We start from the raw sequence: 15,560 nt of genomic DNA, 5'->3' as shown, positions 1-15,560 counted from the left end.
ATAGGCCTGACTAATTCCAATTAAAGTCAAAATCTCAGCACAACCACTACAAAGTTTTGCTGATCGCGGGTGCAATGCTTTGTAGGTTCCTATTAAAAAAAAATATTGAATGCACAAGTTTTTACATGCAAAAACTATGTGCATTTATTATTTCTTTTACAAAAGTGAACGTATACTTTAAATAGGCAAAATATCACGAAATTTAGCAAATGTACAGAAAAGACGGGAACCCCAGCATTTACTCAAGCGGGGCCTTAATTAGCAATTTAGTGCACGCATGCTTTATTTCTTTAATCCTGATCCAAAATGAGGCAGGAGGAGGGGAAAGAGGAAAAAAGAGACACTTTTTCACCTGTTAAAAAATATAATGACTTTATGACTTATGCGTCTGTGCAACCCTTTTCATTCACAGCAGCCAATGAAAGAAATGTTCTGACAGACCCTTCTCAGGCAAACAAATAGAGCAGGTGCCTATCTAAACAATCTTATAAATTGGGTATATCCATACTTTAAATACTTTTTGATTAATCTGAAGGATATTGTACTGTCAGGTTGTAACATTGTGGCAGGCTGAAGAGCAATGAGTATTAGGGGTTAATTTATCCTCCTCTGGACTATATATCTCCATGAAATACTGCACGTTTCCATTAGATGTGATGTGCGTATGATAAAAAGGAGTGTTCCTTTTTTTATGTGGAAAATGGGACTTACTCTTATGGTAGCATATAAAAATGTTTACAAGCCACAACTGAATATTTGGATTGTCCTGCTACATTCTCTATCATGATCAACTGGTGGCATGGGAGTGCTTAATCACAGGAGATGGAGCCTGACAACAGAAGAAACAGCCCCTTGAAATATTAATACAATAAAGTAAAATAGGTTATTAATAATAATAATAATAATAATAATAATAATAAGAAGAAGATGAATCATAAAAATCACAGTGACATGTGGTATATAGTTTTATATGACTACATAAATAGAAATAAACTGCAGCTTTAATACTACTAACAATACATTTTTTAATTATTATCCTTGATGTCAGCACTCCAGCTGATGTTTCCATAAGCTCTCGGTTGTTGCCGCTGCCATTCATAGTAAGGGAACCCGGCCATGAAGTCTTGTGGTTCACTACTGCTCATGTGCGAAACGTGCTGCAGTTTCTGAATAGCCAGATGGTGAGGGAAGGCATAGGGGGGCTGAACTTCCGAGAGATCATACCGTGGCATAATCTCCTGGAAGTGGGGACAGGTACCTGTCAAAAACAGGTACCCTCCCCTGAAAGGTGTCAAATGTGGCATTGGAAGGGGGGAGGAGTCAGATAAGAAGACCTTCCACTTTTGGAATGAACTCCACTTTAAGTCAAGAAGAGTGTATGTAGAAGGGGTTAAATTAGTGTTAGAATTTAGTTTGGGAGTTAGCTAATATTAATTTTAGGGATTAAGTTGTTTAGTTTAACTTTAAAGGTGTAATTGCATCTTGTGAAGTCACGTGGATATGTTGATACACGTTGGGATTGATTGACAGGTACACCGATAGTGACGTGGGAATATGAGCTTGCTGCTTGTGGATTGTACGCTGTATGTATTTTGTGCTAATGTGAGTAGAACAAGCTGTTTTCATTTAATAAAAACACCAAAATGTTACTACACTTTTGGGGATCATTTTCTTATTTATGTCATATGGATAAGTCTGGGTAGGACCCCTAGACTGTGAGATTCCCATAGAAGAGTTTACCACCACCCTAGAGAGCGAATAACTAGGCTTAAAAGAGGATGACTCATAGAGACAGCTGGAATTATACACTCGAGAGAGCCACCAACTGAGTTAACCTTTAGGAGGGTCATTTGGAACTACATGAACTTCACCAGATCATTTATGCGGTTACCTTACAGCAGTGAGGTGAGAGGCCAGTCATTAAAGGCTGCATTGAAAGAAGAGACACACGTCACCTTTCTAACCACTTTTTTTGCACAGTGAAAGGACTCCTCACCTTCTAGGATTTCTTTAGTCTTAGCCCTTGTACACACGGTCTGACATTCCGATGGAAAATGTCCGATCGGACCGTGTTGTCGGATAATCCGACTGTGTGTGGGCTCCATCGGACTGTTTCCGTCGGAATATCCGACGGACCAAGTTTTCCAGCTTGTCTATAAAACTTTCCGACAAAATGATCCGATCGGACCTTGTCCGATCATGTGTAGAGAATTCCGATCGGACAAAGTGCCACACATGCTCAGATCAAATTCCTACACCAAAGCTATTGGCTACTAGCCTGAACATAGTCCCATTGTAACAAAATAACGTCATCACGTTCTGAACGATCAGATTTTCCGACATCTTTGTCCGACCGTGTGTATGCAACAGTTTCGGACAAAATCTGTTGGACAAAATCCTTTGGACAAAATCCAACGGATTTGGTTGTCGGAATGTCCGACCGTGTGTACAAGGGCTTACTCATTTTGGACTAATAGATGTTGATTTGTTATGAATCATGTAATTTTCACTTTCTCCACTAGTGACTTAAGATTGATTAATTTATTTCATTTGTGTATCCATTTTTATTGTGTATATTACCATCTTCCTGTGTATGTTACCATTTTGTTACCATTTTCTATCACGCATTGTTACATTGGATGTATCTATATTTATTTATTTACGCACTGATCAGGACATTTCTATATGTGTATTGGATCTACTTTCTACTATTATTCACTGTAAATATTCACATTTACACATCTAACAACATGGCACTACTCACTGTCTTCATCGTAACTGCACCTTTATTGCAGATATACTTATTTTGTAGTCTACCCCAACACACATACAGTGTGTATACAATGTAGCTAATAGGGACTCATGCAGCATTGCTGGGTTGAATAGTAACAGTTGGTTGCGTTAAAAAGATTTTACATACATTCCAATATATTTACAGAGCATTGTTGCTCTTTCTTCATAAATTTCATGCTACATTACTAGCTGTGGATGTTTGAAGTTATTTGACACATGGCATTATACAACATTATGGTTTGCCTCCTTCTTTCAGTTTAACTGCACAGGGTATCGACTTTGGTTATAAAATCAAGCGCCCTTGATTAAACTCTTTACAAACCACACATTGTGTGAGTATCCAACCAGACAATTTCAGTCAATCTGGCGATTATTTAATTTCTTTATATGTCATATATTAATATTTGCTTAATGGATATTTGTCTATCTTAGCTTAGTCTTGGTGTGTCCCCTGTGGCCACACGGCACCCTCTTCCCTACACTGTGCAGACGACCTGGTCAGTTACCATTGGCGGTTAATTTGGTAAGTATGGGATGGCTGGACAGAGTAAATAATAAAAAAAAAATTGTCATCTGTATATGAATGTAATGACCTGTATTGTAGAATTAATTATATGAATGACTGATTATTTTGTCTTTTGATATAGCTTTCATATCAGTAGTGGTCCTCAAATCCGCTGAAGAAGCCCCAAAACATGTTGGGAACTGAAGTAAAAATGGTACAAAACGTTATCACTGTTTATGTAAAATGCACTATTGATCATACAGTATAATTGGCTAGTGTTAGATTTTAATGGTTTGATTTTAATCATGCACAAATAAGATATGAAATTTTATATTATCAGTTGTGTTTCTATTGTCTCTTGGCACCATTCAAATCCCATCAAATATCTGCTGCTCTGTGAATGTTATTCCAGGTATGTGGTGCCTGATATACCCTTGTCACCTAACTGCATCACAATGTTAATCTTCCTTGTGGTCAGATACATCCCTCCCCTAATCCATAGAGGATGTCACTGTATTTGCCCACATCAGACTCTATTCACAACCAAAATCATACTTGGGGGGCACAACCTAAAATGCATTTACATTAAAGATGGTGCTGCTATAAGATCAACAAACAGTACAAAAATTACAGTTATATCCTGCAAGGCTATTTAAAAACACGTGAACATATTTAAAAAAATGCGGATTAGGTCACACTATATGGTCATATAGTGCTAAGCCCACTTACTGCGTCAAAGTATCCCATTATCAGTGGGTCCTACACTAGTTATAGAATGAAAATGTTTTTAAATAACCTTGCAGGAAATAAATGTCATTTTTGTATGAGTGCACTGTAATCTATTTTGTACTGTTTGTTGGTCTTATAGCAGCACCCTCTTTAATGTAAATGCATTTTCCCCAAGTATGATTTTGTATGTAAATTGTATGGACTCTGACCAGGTTCCTTGGGCCGGAGCACCCCCCCCCCCCATTAACTCTTATTAGTGTCCACCAGTTCATAGGAGGAGCCCCTTCAGTTCTCCTATAAAGAGGAGTGTATCTCCCATGGTTGAGATGCAGGATCTTTCATTCTATTGCTAGTGTTGTAGGACCCTGCTTAGCACTAAATGACCATATAGTGTGACCAAATCCCCATATTTTTTTGAATATGTTCCAATGTTTTTCAATAGCCTTGCAGGATATAAATGTAATTTTTGTATGTGTGCAATGTAATCGATTTTGTTCTATTCAGAACCATGCGTCCTGTGTCATTTTATATACTAATATCTACTTTCAACACTAATAAACCCTTGGAGCGTGCATTCATGAGCAGAATCTTGATTCCTTTCCTTTTCTGTCTAGTTGAGCACAGCTCCTCTGCTTCCTAACCTTTCAGTGGTATCACGCTATGTCTTCAGACTTGCTAGCACATGCTCCAGGGACTCATTTTGGGCTGGGTTTATGTTGTATTTTTATTATGTCTTTTATAAATGTGGTCTGTATTCTCCTGAGTGGGAGTCACTGCACCCACACCTAGTTTTTCTTTCTGAGCCTCTGGTTTTAGGAACCCCACAAAACAGAACAGTTTTCTGCACTTAGTAGCCTACTGTCCAGATTCATTGCATGTTATGTTGTTTAAGTACCTTTTCTATCACATTTTGGCCTTTTTTCCTTTTTCTTCTGTTTTTACCTGTTTCCCTTTTCTTTATCCCACCGAACCTTCCCGAGGGTCCCTCAAATCTGCTTTTCAGTGTGCCTTTCGTCAGCTTCTACTGTTCCCACAGTGACACCCCTCAATATACTAACCTTTAAAGTGGTTGTAAACTCTCCCCCACACCTTTGTCCCATGTAAATCAGCATAAAAAACCCTAATAAACACTGCTTGTAGATATGTCGTTACTTGCTTAGTATTGTTGTAATCCTTTTTGTTCTTTAGAATGATATCACTGAGCATGCCCAGATCTCCCCTGATTTACGGCACACTCTCTATGTGCTTATCTATCTGTTATCAGGACTTCCTACGCCACACCACTGATATCCTAGGAGGCTTCAGAATCATTCAGAGCTTCCTCCTACATACCATGTGTCCATGTGACCTCACATGCAGTGTAAACTTGGCCATTACTGCAGTCTTATCCGCTGAAGCTGATAAGACTGACAAAGGCAAACATTAGACAATTGGCACAAGTAAATACTATGAAATAAAACAAGTCAGCTATGAACAGGGAAGCAGGGTTGCCATATACATTTTGAATTGGAAGGGAGGTTTGGTTAACAGTACAGGAAGTGCTCAATGTAAGTGCGGAAATACACTCTACTGTGAACTCAGAAAACAATACTTAAGATGGTGCTGCCTTACCCCTGGAAACACTTTTTTTAAAGTTTCTTTAAACAGTAAGTAATATGTGATTTGGTCTGGATTACAGTGGCTATAGTTTGATAATTACTTATTATAATGGACTAAATGAAAAGAAGCATCAGAGTGGGAGAGTTTACTTCCTCTTTAACTTCAAGGTGTTAATTCTCTTAATAAGAGAGTTAAAGGCTAAGTGCACCTTTTCAGACAGAATTTCACTTTTCATAACTTATGATTTTTTTTTTCTAAAACGATGAAACCACTTTGTTTTGCACTGACCCATGCCATCTAGTGGTCAGAGTCACTGTAACTGCAAGTCCTTCCCTGAAAGTAAGTACTGTGACCCATGAGGTCGTTTTTGACACCCAGCTCTCTGACAACTGACCCACAGTCCTTGTCCTTTCAAGAAAAAGTGCAAAAAAAGAGGGAGAGAAACTCTTCTTGCATTTAAAGACTCAGTTCAGAAACAGTTCACCAGTAGAATAGGGGATCCGGCAAAACTAAGTCTCTTCCATGCGCATCCACAGTTTTGATAAAGTACACTGCACTCTCTTTATCTGGCATGCAAATGACAACTTTATCCGCGTAGATATGCCGACCATAGCTCCAATGCTGTAGACACCCCAGGAAGTGTTCATACATTTCCCGACAGAATGCCTTCTTACGAAGTGGCTTTGGAACTTTAAGGTAGTTCCTGACATCTTCTGCATACCACTTCTCATGATTTTCCTCTATAATGTCCATTATCTCTCTGGGCACATACAGAAACTCAAGTCCATACTCTGCTGCCACCCATTTGTTCAAGTTTCTCTGAGACCTGGCGAGTCTCGGCAGGTTGCGGGCAGTTCCATCTCCAGGGGGTATACACGAATTCGGGGATTTGTGCACCAAAGCAGTAGCATCTTTTTTAAGCGTTGGCACGTTTACAGGTTTTGGCAAAATCGCACTAGTAGCGGCTGGGGCTTCCACCCGTGGCGTTTCACTCCCTGAAGTAAGGCCTAGCCAGCCTGAAATGTCAGCACAGATAGCGACCACATCATCCCCACAGCCCCACAACAGTTCCTGGGACATTGAGTCAAACCATTCATCAACCTTTCCAACATCAGAGAAGGTAAAGTCTAAATCTGAGTCCCTTGCCTCCTCTATTAACACATAATTTTTTACAGTCCCTTTCCCTGCAGTATCCCAAGATTTCTCTCCCATAGACTGTGTTGGCTTCTCCAGGGCGATCACCTTCTTCTGATGAAATGGAACCGGACTGGGAGTTGGTCCTTTTCTATGGTCACGGGAAGGTTTTCCATACTCTACTCTCTCTAAAGCAGGCATGGTAGTAGCAACAGTAGTGGACGAAGCCCTGTCCATGACTTCAGGGGTAGATTCTCTGACCTGAGAAGAAGCAATGTCCTTTTCTACGGTGTTGGCAGCGGTGTGTGATGCTGAAGCTGTAGGCCTCACAGCCGGAGCATAGATAATGGTTCCTCGGTAGCCACGCCCATGGCCCAGTCCATATGGAAAGCCCGAAGCAATTCGGTAGGCTGGTCCACTTTCAAGACATAGTCCCCACATTTCCGACACAGAGCAAATGGCAGAGGACTTGCAATAAGACTGTCACATCCTCCACATAGCATGCCCAGGGCCTCAACGTCCCCAGCGGTGTAAAGGACAAACCGCCCCTCTGGCAGCAGGAGGATTCCTGTGTCGGTCATCTGACCGATGGCATCCTGGGTCATGGAACAGATGGCACATCTGGAGCACGAAACATTTTCTTTCCAGAATTTTCATTTCTCCAGCAAAGTGAAACGTGACTAGCTTCGCTCCTCTCCTACGACACACTCACACGGTGACTCGTGTAGGAAGACGAAACAGGCATAGACTCCTCCCACTGGTTCCTCCAGTTGTGCAATTTTGCGGGCTTTTCTGCAGGGCTCCTCCCACGCTTACGCACCACAGTGAAAGTCTTTTGCCTTACTCAAAATGGCGCAGTCCAAAAAAACTTACACCCTCTATTCCATACACTCACATGTAGAATTATTCTCCATTGCAAGAGGTAACGATAAATCCCGGACTATGACACCATACGTGTAGCACTAACCCCCGAAGGAGCGGCTGGTTTTCTTGGACTTACTGTTTACCTCCTCCACCTTGTAGCTCGTCGTTCTTGTCTAGGGGTTCCCGAGGTCGATGGCCCAATAACTGCAGAGACCGACACTGGAATTCCTTTTTTGGGATTTTTATTTGCCTGAATCGTTGAACAGAAACACAGTCTCTCAGTTGGGAATAGAGGGTATAGGTATGGAAGCTCAGGCACTTTGAAATTGCTGACGCTTAATTAATGTCTCTCTCCAGGTGATCCAGGGAGTAGCCACTAGCAACTGGATATTTCCACTGTCAGATAAGTCCTGGTTCTAGGGACTTAGCAGCCGACACATGAATCAACTAAGCAAAGTCTCTGCCACAGACTTGGTTGCAAAACTTTTAGGTGAACACAGAAAAGTCTCTCATAGGAACTTAGTTGTAATGGATAGGAATAGGAACCTTCTTACGGTACCAGTATCTTGCAGCTGGTCCGGCTATACCGTAAGAAATGTGGATTCAATTAGTGTCCATACAGCTCATCATCCAGGCTCTTACCGAGCAGCCAGCCTCATGCGTGGTCCTTTTCCGAAGAGTCCTCCCCTGGTTGCATGACGAGTTGTTGGGCCTCTCCAAAACCCGTGACGGCACCGGACCACTTTAGAATCCTCCTTCCAGTTACTGTGCCTCGGACTAGTTAGTTCCGAGACTCTGAAACAGATGGATCCGCACCCCAGGCCATGAGGGCCTCTGGGGGCTGGTCAGGAGGACCAGGACCATGGAGTCAGAACATACTTCTGGACCAGAACCGAGAACCACGTAACTTCAGCACCTTAAGTACCCTCTCCCAGAATACACAGCGAGACAGCTCACCCACTGATTGGCTCAGAGAGAGAGATTGGTACCCAATGCGTCCAACCAGACTGCGTTCTAATGCCTGTCAAAGGTGTTAACTGCACCTATGACCAGGCAGAACATTTGTACAGCCCAGCCAAACTGATTCCAAAACCACAATTTAGAACAATTAACCCCAAGACTCAACTATAGTCTTGGGAAAAAACTAAATTTAGAGACATAGTGCGTACTCTTCAGGAGTACCGGTGCTACATTTGTTTTATAGCATAAAAAATAAACCACAGAGGTGATCAAATACCCCCAAAAGAAAGCTCTATTTGTGGGAAAAAAGGACATTAATTTTGTTTGAGTTCAGTTCACACAAAATAGAGAGCCTACGCTTTTCGGAACCCTCCCCCCTCTGATGTCACATTTAGCACCTTTCAGGGGGAAGATGGGTGCAGATACCTGACTAAGACAGGTTTTTGCACCCACTTCCGGGCATAGACTGTCAGTCTTTGCCACTCCCCATCCCCCCACGCTTTCTGCTGGAACACACACAGGTCCCAGAGACAGCAGGGACTATTCGGATAGCTCAGTGCGATTTGCGCATGCGCAGTAGGGAACCGGGAAGTGAAGCCACAAGCCATTCCCTTAACGAAGATGGCGGCGGCAGCACCCGAGGAATTGTTCAACCTCAGATGTCGACATCGCTGGACCATGGGACAGGTGAGTGTCCTTATTTTAAAAACCAGCAGCTGCAGTATTTGAAGCTGCTTACTTAAAAAAAAAAAAAATGTGTGGGACTTCCACTTTAACTTGTATTATTATATTACACACAATTTACATAGTGCCAACAGTTTACGCAGTGCTTTACATACATTATATAGGGGGGACAACACAATTACAGTACAGTTTAATACAAAAGGTACAGGAGGACCATGCTACCTTCTCATGTTAATCCACCTCATGTCTTTATTCTCTTGTTGGTCCTCTCTTCAAGTTTCATGGATATGGAGGATTGATGTAGTAAAAATTACTGTCTTACCTAAATTCCTGTATCTCATCTGAGTTTTGCCAATCCCTTTCCCGGCTTACTATCTACAAATTTTGCAAGGCAGGGTCTCCCAATATATTTGGGGAAACATGAAACGTTGATTGTCTAGGCATACCATGGAATTTTCTAAACTCCATGGTAGGCTAGGCCTTCCTACCTTCACAAAATACTTATACATCTCATTTATCACAAACTTTGAAATATCACACAGTTGATGAAACACCCCTTTGGGTAGGTCTAAGAGCAGCTGACTGTGAACCGATCTCGGTTGCAAATCTTCTTCCAACCACTCACAAATATCTAATCCTATTATTAGAGAGGGCCGAACACCCTCCCTGTTTGGTTTGCAGCAGAAAGCCAGAACAGGGGAAAAGTTATAACTGGAATGGTAAACCCCACTGAAGTCTATGGGAGCCGAACAGGAAAAATCAAAAGTGACCATTTTGAAGGCTTATATGCAAGTAATTGGCCAGCAATTGGGGAGATGTATCAATGCAAACAATGTTTTTTAAAACAATTGTTTTATTCAGGAGCAGGGGTTTTAATGATGCTTAAAATGCAACACTAAAAATGTAAAACTCCTTCAAATATAGTGCCTAGGGGGGTCCCCTTAGTCTGCCTGTAAAGTGGTGCATCTGTGGCGTATACAGAAAATGCTGCTGCAAAAATAAAATTTCAAAAAAAAAAAAAAGAGTCAAATCATATTTAAAAAATCTTACAGTTGCAATTGCCGGCAAAAAAGGCATAGTGTCCCCAGCCCAGATTTTAAGGGGAACCTCACGCCACAATTTTTTTTAAATAGCGTGCCCCCCCCCCAAATTCCATACCAGACCCTGATCCAAGCAAGCAGCCCAGCAGGTCAGGAAAGGGGGGATGAGCAAGTGGCCCACTCCTGAACCCTACCAGGCCACATGCCCCCAACATGGGGGGTTGGTGCTCCAAAACACCTTGTCCCCATGTTGATGAGGACAAGGGCCGCATCCCCAAAACCATGGCTGCTGGTTGTGGGGGTCTGTGGGCAGGGGTCCTATCAGAATCTGGAATCCCTCTTTAGCAAGGGGGCCCCCAGATCCCAGCCCTCTCTATGTGATTGAGTATGGTCTACCCATTCACCAAAAAAGTATCAAAAAGCAGAAAAACACAGACCGTTTTTGACAATTCTTTTATTAAAATAAAATACAAAGACCAGTGTCTCAGATGTAAATCCATTGTCAATCACGCCGCCCGCCACACCCGAAAAAAATAAATAAAATAAAAACGCTCCTGCCAACATGAAGGCTTGCCATCTACTGCAGGCTAAGCTGTTTGACAGTTCTTATATCGGTAAAGGGCAGCAACCTGGATATTTCACCTGGTGGCACAGCCCCCTCCTGCCATCACTGACCCAGCATGCACTGGGCCATGATGTCAGAAGGGGGCTGTGCCACCAGGTGATGTAGTCAAGTGGTCCCGCCCCTTATCTATATAAGAACTGTCAAATGGCTTAGCCTGCAGTAGATGGCTAGCCTTCATGTCAGTGGGAGCGTTTTTATTTTTTTTATTTTTCAGGTGCGGCAGGTGGTGTGATTGATGATGGATTTACATCAGAGACACAGTTTTTTTTATTGTTTTAATAGAGGAATTGTCAAAAACTGTCTCTGTGTTTTTTATTACTTTTTGATACTTTTTTGATGAATGGGTAGGGGTAATTTGTGCTCCATACTCATTAACATAGGGGGGCAGGATCTGGGGGTTCCCTTGTTAAACTATTACCATATCTTTCCGATTTGGATTTTAAAGTGACAGTAAACATTTAAAAAGGGATACCTTTTTAAGAGCTTTGATATTATATTGAAACCTTATCCCTTATTCATTAAAACATTTGTTAACCCCCCCCAAAAGAAAAAAAAAATTACACACACACACGCATATATATATATATATATATATATATATATATATATATATATATATCCCTTAAAGCAGATTACGCAGCACATTGCTTGTTCTGTGCAATCTAGCCCCCTCTAAACTGTAAAAAAAAAAAAAAAAAAAAAACTGAATCTGCCACTTCCTGTATGTCCTCTCTAATAAGACCACGATAACCAGGGCTGCTTCGCCCTGAGCACCATGGTCAAAGTGCATCCCTCTGTCACACGCTGCCTGCTCTCTGCTCTCCCCCCTCATCCCCTCCTTATTGCCCGACATCTACCTCTGTCTGTCTCTGGACTGGCCCCGAGCCCCATCAATATTATTTTCTTAATAGATTTTTATTCAGGTTTTCATTATACAATGAATAAACAGGATATAATGTACAGCATTAGGTAACGTACAATATTAGAACTGAAAGTACATCAAGTTAACAAAGGCGGCATTTGCTAAGATAGCTCTAGAGATGGTAAAGTGTATGTAGACATCTGAGGATGTGGTTGTACGCCTAGCTATTATAGAAAAATAAAAGAAAAAAGAGAACACGAACAGGCTTCGAACTAAATAAAGGACAATAAAGTAATAACATTTCCTGCCTATAGAAGGACGTCAGGAACGTGAGATAAGTGTCGTCCGCTATGTAAATTAGAAAAGCATAGATACCGGTGGACACACACAGTGGAGAAATCAACATTTCAATGTGATAAGTAAAATCATAAGTAAAATCAAGGGTCCAGCTGGTAAACTAGTCTTGAGGAAGACTGGGTCAGTACCGTCTGCTATACTCTTCAACTACGTCGGAGAGAGAGGATGTTCCACCCGAGCACCCCCTGAGGGATCTATGCTGTGCTCGAGCAAAGCCATCCCCTCCTGCACCTATGGTTGCGTTAGGACTTGTTTCAAAGATTAAGGATAAAATAGTGGGATCAACTTAGGGGAGTTGACCCAGTCTTTCCATTGTTGCCAGTTAGAGAGAAGTCGGGTTTTGGGGCCTCGTCTGAGTGCGAGTACTGTTTCATGTATGTAATGTGTATGGGTGGTGCTAATTACTTCTGTTAGGGTAGGTGGATCAATGTCCTTCCACTTCCGTGCTATATTCAAGCGTGCTGCTAGGAGTATGTGTATTATGATGGTTCTGGTCGGGTTAGGAAATTGTTCAATAGTTAAGGACAGGAGGGCGAGGTAGGGGGATTCTGTGACTGATTGTTTGGTAACATCGGCGATCAGCTTGAATACTGATTGCCAGTAGCCCTTGAGTTTGGGACAGTTCTAAATATGTGCAGAAGGTTCCCATGATGGCCACATTTCCGCCAACATGTACCATCGTTGGTCAAGTCAAATTTGGAGACTATGTCGGGGGTCAAATACCAACGGTATGTCAGTTTATACATTAGTTCCCATAAAGAAGCGCAACATGTAGCTTTATAAGTGGATTGGTAGGCTTGTTCCCATTGCTCCAATGTGAATTGCCGGTCGAAAGCTGTTTCCCAGCGTAGATTTGCTGCTGATCGTGTAAATGTGGATTTATGTTGGAGTAATTTGTAGAATAGAGAGATACCTTTTTGGCGAACCAGAGTAGATTGGAAGAAGAGCCAAGCGACGTGGGGAAGAGTACATTTCCATGTGGTAAGGGAAGCGAGACAGTGTTTGGTGCGTAAATATAGGAAGATATCAGAGTTTGGTAGCATGAATTCTTTTTGGAGTGTCGGAAACGATTTCACGGACTCGTTAACAAATAGGTCTGACAGTGAGGTTATGCCCATTGATTTCCAACGATCGAACGATGTTGATTGCATCAGTATGTGCAGGGTTTCTATAGGTATAGGGACTGATACCCCTTTAGTTTGGGCGGATAGTGATTGGAGGAATCGCGACCACGTTTTAATAGTTGCCACTATGGTCGGGGATAGTTTAGTGGGGATTTTGGCTCCCATGATTGATGCGAATAGCCAGGAGGACAGGTTCCCCCCTGGGATTAGGGATGCTTCCATTTCCCCCCATAAGGTGAAATTAGGAGAGATTGGGGACCAAGCTTTGGTTTGCGTAAGAATGGAAGCCATATAGTAGTCTTGGAAGTCTATATATCCTGTACCACCAGCCATTCGATGTTTAATGAGTTGGGCGTGCTTGCATCTAGGTTTTTTACCTTGCCAAATAAATTTGGATAAAATTGACTGGAGAGATTTGAAGTAGCTAAGGGGAAGTGGGATGGGTAGGGTTCGGAATAGGTATAGTATTTGGGGAAGGTGTAACATTTTAAACGCCGCTAAACGTCCCGTCCAAGAAAATTCGAAGGACGCCAGCCTGGTGAGGTCGCTTTGTAACTTTGTGCGTATCGGTATATAATTGGCTGCAAACAGGGATTTCGTGGTTTTAGTTAATTGGATACCCAGATAGGTTATGCTATTTTCCGCCCATGAAAAGGGGAAGCGTTCTTTAAGTCGAACACTCGTGGATTCGTCTAAACCTAAGTCTAATACAAATGATTTGGATTCGTTTACTTTGTAGAAAGAAACAGAACTGAACCAGGCGAGCGTCTTCTGGATTGCTGGGAGGGAACGTTCAGGATCAGTGATCATAAGGATCACATCGTCCGCAAATAGACTAATTTCGTGATCTACACCAGCGAGGGATATACCAGTGATGTCGGGATTTGATCTGATTCTTTCAGCCAGGGGTTCCATTACTAAATTAAAAATTATCGGCGAGAGGGGGCACCCCTGCCTTGTGCCGTTCGAAATTTGAAAGGGTGAGGACATAGCGTCTGCTGAGAACACACGGGCTGAGGGATAAGAGTATAAGGCCATGATAGCATCATGTATGGGTCCAATGATCCCAAATTTGTTAAGTATTTCCGACAGGTAACCCCAGTGGACCCTGTCAAATGCCTTTTCGGCGTCGAGGGATAGGAGAATCGAGGGGAGCTTAGTCGATTCGGCATGATGGATGATATTTATCAGTTGTCTTGTGGCATCTGAGGTTTGGCGTCCCTTGGTAAATCCCGATTGGTCCAGGGAAATTAGAGAGGGCATAATGTCTTCCAATCTGTTGGCTATCAACTTTGCGTAAATTTTTAAGTCAAGGTTCAGTAGCGAGATGGGGCGGAAGTTTTTAGGAGAAGTAGGGTCTTTACCTGGTTTGGGAAGAGTCACTACCATGGCAGTAAGCATCTCTGTCGGGAATGAGGCAGTTGAGGTTGCTAGATTGAATGTTTGGGACAAAGTGGGGGCTATGATGTCCTTAAATTGTTTGTAATATTCCCCAGTGATGCCGTCTGGGCCTGGGGACTTGGAGGAAGGAAGCTTATTTATTACTGCGATAATCTCGGCGATCGTAAAGGGTGAATTTAAATCTGAGAGCTGTTCCTGAGATATGGACGGGAGGGATATGTCTTGTAGGAAAGTTTGGATTAATTCAGGGGAAGGTTGGGTGGTCTTTGGGTCCTCTTTAAGGTTGTAAAGATCTCGATAGTATGCACTAAAGGCGTTAGCTATGGATTGCGGTTTAAGGAGCTTTTCGTTGGTGTGTGGGTGATAGAGGAACGGGATTTTTGTTTTGTTCCTGTGACCTTTAATTTCAAGTGACATAATTTTACCTGCTTTGTTACCTATGGAGTATGATGAGGCCTTGAGTAATTTGTAGAACTTTTCATGTCTCTCTAGAAGAAGTGACCGCAACTCGTTGCGTAGGGTAAAAATCTTGGCTCGAAGGGACTGGGAGGGGTTAGATTTATTTAGAGCTTCAGTGTCGGTGATGTCAGTCGTGAGTTCGTCCAGTCTCTGGGTCCTTTGTTTTTTGGCCCTAGCACCCATTTGAAGGAACACACCTCTCATGACTGCCTTGTGGGCATTCCACACCACCGTCGGGTCGGACACCAAGGATTGATTAAATTGAAAGTATTCTTCCAAGTGTCGTTTGATGGGGTTGGAAAATTGAGGATTGGTGAGAAGATAATTGTTCACTCTCCATATAAAGGAGTCTGGATGATGTGTATCATCAGAGATGTTGATGCTGATGGGGGCGTGATCCGACCAGGTGGCGGTGTGGATGCTG

The sequence above is a fragment of the Lithobates pipiens genome, unplaced genomic scaffold (assembly GCF_037356315.1).
Source record: "Lithobates pipiens isolate NorthernLeopardFrog02 unplaced genomic scaffold, aLitPip1_a1.2 Scaffold_16, whole genome shotgun sequence".
Taxonomy (NCBI): Eukaryota; Metazoa; Chordata; class Amphibia; order Anura; family Ranidae; genus Lithobates; species Lithobates pipiens.
The sequence above is the reverse complement of the archived record's forward strand: the minus strand, read 5'-3'. Positions refer to the sequence as shown.